Here is a 6020-nt window from a genome sequence, read left to right as displayed (position 1 = left end):
GACATAGTGAGGGGCTGTGTAAAGTTAGGAAGTGTAGTTACACTGAGATGGCACAGTGAAGGGCTTCACTAATTAGAAAGATATTTAACACCTTAACGTTTTCTGTTCACAAGTTTTTATGTTAAAATACCTGATTTAAACACCTTTATTGCAATTAAATGTTTTTGCACCACCTGCCTGTGACTAATTTGTCTCGAATAGGAATCCTCTTCCATTGACCATCGCAGGAACGATGCTCCATGTTGGTGTCAGTCCGGGAGGCCCCTCAGTGCTGTGTCACTGAGGAAACTCCCCGAAACATTGGTTCCCCAGACCCCCACGGGTGATTCCCTCCCGTCCCCCACCCCACCCGCCCACCCCCAGGGCCCTGTGTGGGGGTTTCCATGGGCCCAGGTACCAGCTGAGCTCAGGTAGGATTCAGACTAGTTTGCACCAGGGCATCACCATAATGGTGCTTATCGAGTCGTCATCACCCTCCTGCTGCCAATAAACTCTCTAACACAGAGTTCCCCGGCCCACCACTCTGGTGTGACACTGTCACACAGGAGATAGAAGGGATTTTGGGGGGGTGGGGGAGGATGGAACCCACAGACACAAACCCCTGGCCAGTGAACCGCCTGGTGGTTTGGTGATTCTTGCCACCCTCGAGTGCCTCATTTGGGCAGCCAGACCTCCAGAGCCCCAGACCCCTTCCTGGCCATGTTTCTCCTGTTGGTCATCCTCCCCAGTAACTCACGGCTGGTCAGCATTCTCCTCGTCCTCCTCCAAGAGGTCACCTCTCTGCAGAGTCAGATTGAACAAGGCACAGCACCACAATGTGGGGAGAGATCCCTGGGCTGTATTACAGGGCCCTGCTAGCTCAGTCCAGGCACTGGAACCACATCCTGAGGAGACCAATGCCCCTCTCCACTATCACACAGGTGACTACATGGGCCTCATTCTAGTGGGTCCCTGCCTCAGTCCCAGGCCTCCACACAGGTCTCATCAGCCATGTCCAAAGTGGGTAACCCGTATCACCGAGGGGCCACCCCCTCAGCCTGGGCTCCTCTTCAAAGGCCTCCGGGATATCTGAGCTCCGGAATGGGTGGCACGGTAGCACAGTGGGTTAGCACTGCTGCTTCACAGCTCCAGGGTCCTGGGTTCGATTCCCAGCTCGGGTCACTGTCTGTGTGGAGTTGGCACATTCTCCTCATGTCTGCGTGGGTTTCCTCCGGGTGCTCTGGTTTCCTCCCATGGTCCAAAGATGTGCGGGTTAGGTTGATTGGTCATGCTAAGAAATTGCCCCTTAGTGTCCCGGGATGTGTAGGTTAGAGGGATTAGTGGGTATAATATGTAGGGATATGGGGGTAGGGCCTGGGTGGGATTGTGTTCAGTACAGACTCGATGGGCCGAAGGGCCTCTTTCTGCACTGTAGGGTTCGATGATCTATAAAATGAAGCTGTTGTGCTGCTACCTGGAGGCCCTGTCGATTTGACAGTCACTGAGGGTGAAAATAGCCACAATGAACAGGCCCCTGTGAGCAGCACAGAGCCATCGGACGCCACACACTTACCTCCTCACTAACACTTACACCAATCCCCATCTCCCGGTATGTTAGTTTAAACCCTCCCCAGCCACTCTAGCAACACTCCCTCTCGGCCATCAGCCCCAGTCAGGGCTGGGGCAGCACGGAGGCTCATGGGTGACATGTGGTTAGCACTGCTACCCCCCCAGCACCAGGGGTCCCGGTTCAATTCCCGGCTTGGATCACTGTGTGGGGTTTGCACTGTGTCTGTGCGGGTTTCCTCCGGGTGCTCCAGTTTCCTCCCACTGTCCAAAGGTGTGCGGGTTAGGTCGGTTGGCCAGGGTGAGTTGACCCGAGTGTCAAGGGGATCAGCAGGGTAAATATAGGGAGTTACTGGAATAGGGCCTGGGTGGGATTGTGGTTGATACAGACTCCATGGGCCGAGTGGCCTCTTTCTGTACTGTAGGGATTCTATGAAACTGACGGAGAGCCCGAATTGGACTATTATGGACATGTCTGTTTTGTGCTGATTCTGGATGGGTGAACATGGGGGTGAAGGAGGAAGTGCTGGGAGGGTTGGCACTCCAGACCATTAATTCAACTCCAATGTATTTAAATGGCTGTCAGGCCCGTGTCGGGCGCCGTCCCGATCAGGCCTTGGTAAAGGGGGGTACCGACACGGCGGCGAACGTGGATCACGTTACTCGCCTCACACCCAGTTTGCCTTGATGGTAAAATTGGGCCCAGAGTCTCCTCATTGTAAACTCAGAGACTGTGGCCTTCATCCCCAACTGTAAATACCTCCCACAAACCTTAACTCTCCTTATTCCTGGAGCTCCCCCCCCCAACTGCCCCCCCCCCCTCCACCACCTTGTACCCTCACCCTGCCCACTGCCCTCCCAGTTTAAATGTTGAGCAGCTGGAATGGGGATTCCTGAACCTTGCAGGTCAGTTCCAACCCTGTGAGAATTCAGGCTCGAACGTTGCTTTCACATTGTGGCCTTTAGCTGATAGCCACTGATAAGGGCACCGTGATAATAAAGCATCAAACAAAGTCTCCAGCTGCCATGTGAAAGTTTGTCCCACATCAGTCAGTGGGTCAATAAGAGTGCGAGGTGGACTCGGCTTTGCCTGGCCGTTCAGGAGAGTTGTTTACATTTCTCGGCCGATTATACTGAAAACCACTACCTCATATTCAATCTCACATCACCATCGTGTGGTCTAACATGGTCATAGCACACAACTCACTAGGGGGCACAGCCTCAAGATAAAAGTTTAGAACGGAGTTGAGGAGGAACTTCTTCACTCAAAGGGTGGTGAATCTCTGGAATTCTCTGCCCGTTGAAGTGGTGGAGACTGCCTCGCTAAATATATTTAAGACGCGGGGTTGATGGGTTTTTGATAAGCGAGGGGATTATGGGTTATGGGGAGAGGGCGGGAATGTGGAACTGAGCCACGACAGATCAGCCATGATCTTATTGAATGGCTGGGCAGGCTCGAAGGGCTAGATGGCCTACTCCTGCTCCTATTTCTTATGTTCTTATGTTCACCAAATCACATTATTGTTACAGTGCAGAAAGAGGCCACTCAGCCGATTGTGTTCTCACAGACTCTCCCAAAGAGCCATTCACTCACTGCCCATCCTCCCCTCATAACCCTCTGACTGTGGACTGATCCTGAACTTCCTAACTCACAGACTATGTAAGGATAGGCAACACCACCTCCTCCACGGTCATCCTCAACACCGCTGCCCCACAAGGCTGTGTTCTCAGCCCCCTGCTATACTCCTTATACACCTATCATTGTGGCCAAATTCCTCTTCAATGCAATTTCAAGTTTGCTGACGACATCACTGTAATGGGTCAGATCTCAGACAATGATGAGACAGAGCACAGGAATGTGATAGAGAATCTGGTGAACTGGTGCAGTGACAATAACCTCTCCCGCAATGTCAACAAAATAAAGGAGATTGTCATCAACTTCAGGAATGTAAAGGAGAACATGCCCCTGTCTACATCAACAGGGACAAAGTAGAAAGTGTTGAGGGCTTCATGTTTTTAGGTGTCCAGATCGCCAACAACCTGTCCTGGTCCCCCCCATGCTGACACTATAGTTAAGAAAGCCCCACCAATGCCTCTACTTTCTCAGAAGACTAAGGAAATTTGGCATGTCCGCTACGACTCTCACCAACTTTTACAGATGTCCCATAGAAAGCATTCTTTCTGGTTGTATCACAGCTTGGTATGGGCTCCTGCTCTGCCTAAGACTGCAAGAAACTAAAAGTTTTAAAGTTCATTTATTAGTGTCACAAATAGGCTTACATTAACACTGTAATGAAGTTACTGTGAAAATCCCTGAGTTAGCACACTCCTGCGCCTGCCGTGTACACTGAGGGAGAATTTAACATGGTCAGTGAACCTAATTAGCATGTCTTTCAGATTGTGGGAGGAAACTGGAGCATCCGGAGGAAACCCACACAGACACGGGGAGAACATGCAAGCTCCACACAGTCCCAAGCTGGGAATTGAACCTGGGCCCCAGGCATTGTGAGGCAGCAGTGCTAACCATGCTGTGCAGAGAATTGTGAGTGTAGCCCAGACCATTACGCAAACCATCCATTGACTCTGTCTACACTTCCCACTGCCCTAGGAAAAGTAGCCAGTGTAATTAAGGACCTCACACACCCCAGACATTCTCTCTTCCACCACCTTCTGTTGGGAAAAAGATATAAAAGTGGAACCAGTGACTGTCTAAGGTGGTGATCTGATGCCAAACATCGGGCTGCTTTGTCCTGGATGGTGTTCAGTGTTATTGTATCTTTTCTTTGAAGTTTCCCCTCCATATTCCTCCGACCAAAATGAAAACTTTTCCAAGTTTGAAAGTTTGATTCAACTTTGTCATCCTATCAAGAAATGAAATTCGGAATTAAAATTCTCCTCTGCCCCTTCCTCCGAGATAAAGAAGATGTGGTTCTGTTTCTGTATCAAGGATGGTTCTCTCACCTCACTAACACTGGACTGGGGCAATGGACATCTGATATAGACTCCAGTAAATGTGGGAAAGGGATGGATAATGGGAAGGTATACGGAATATGATGGATTTGTGAACTTTTCCTGTCAGCATTAAGGATGGAGGGTGTGAGTTTGTACAAAATACAGACGGGGTTTGTTTGATTTACAGTCTGGATTCTTTCCCTCAGGAGATTAAACAGAAATTTGGGTAAAGTCTATGTTCGGGGACAGTGTAGGTGGGTTATGAAAAGAATTGAAATGAGTAGAAGTCAGTCTCCAAAGATCAAACCAAAACATTAACGGGGAAATCTGACGTTCAGGGCCTTGGGCACCCAAGAGTGAACTACGGATACATATTGGCAATGTCAAAATCCCTGCCATCGGTCTCTGAATACAGTCTGTGTGTCTAACTGCAGTAACCCTCCCTCCATCATTGGGACAATAGTTCCAAGGGGTCTGTGCTCTAAATTATCCCCTTCTTTATTCTTCTTGTTTGTTTATTTTCTCAGTTAAAGAAGAGTGGTCAACGCGAACAATAAATCACTCTAATCGTACCTCACACACATCCCTCGATATTCACTTTGAAAATAATTCAATTAGATTTATCAAAGGCGACCATTTATATCAGCTCGAACCCTGAACCTGCTGAAAGGGAGACAGGCGCGGAGGAGGGAGGGGGGCAGAGGAGGGAGGGGGGTGTGGAGGAGGGAGGGGGGTGCGGAGGAGAGAGCCGGGCGTGGAGGAGGGAGGGGGGCAGAGGAGGGAGGGGGGTGTGGAGGAGGGAGGGGGGTGCGGAGGAGAGAGCCGGGCGTGGAGGAGGGAGGGGGGCAGAGGAGGGAGGCGGGTGCGGAGGAGGGAGGGGGGGCGGCGGAGGAGGGAGTCGGGCGCGGAGGAGGGAGGGGGTGTGGAGGGAGGGGCGGCGGAGGAGGGAGGGGGAGCGCGGAGGAGGGAGTCGGGCGCGGAGGAGGGAGGGGGTGTGGAGGGAGGGGCGGCGGAGGAGGGAGGGGGAGCGCGGAGGAGGGAGTCGGGCGCGGAGGGGGGGGCGGCGGAGGAGGGGGGTGCGGAGGAAGGAGGGGGGCGCGGAGCAGGGAGGGGGCGCGGAGGAGGAAAGGGGGTGTGGAGGAGGGGGCCAGGCGCGGAGGAGGGAGGGGGTGCGGAGGAGGAAAGGGGGTGCCGGGGGGGGAGGGGAGGCGGGCGCACGGAGGAAAAAGGTTGTGGAGAGAATGAGCAAAAAGGGAAATTTAGCCGAGGGGAAAGAGGAGACTGGAGACAGAATGAGAAAGAAACCAATATTTTGATGTCTCAGGTTCTGGTGAATAAACAAGATGACTGGAAAGGATATGGAAAAGATTTCTTTCTCCCAGTTTATTGAACAGGTATTCCACTGTGTGAATGAAACAGAGATTCATAAAGTGTAAGTGTAGATTATGAAGAGAGTGTGAAGTCTGCTGCCTGGAAGAACGATGGAGTTACAGAGAGGCCGGGTTCCGGTGTGGATGCTGTAA

Source organism: Carcharhinus amblyrhynchos, unplaced genomic scaffold, assembly GCF_965287045.1.
Source record: "Carcharhinus amblyrhynchos unplaced genomic scaffold, sCarAmb.v2.hapA scaffold_602, whole genome shotgun sequence".
Lineage (NCBI taxonomy): Eukaryota > Metazoa > Chordata > Chondrichthyes > Carcharhiniformes > Carcharhinidae > Carcharhinus > Carcharhinus amblyrhynchos.
The sequence above is the reverse complement of the archived record's forward strand: the minus strand, read 5'-3'. Positions refer to the sequence as shown.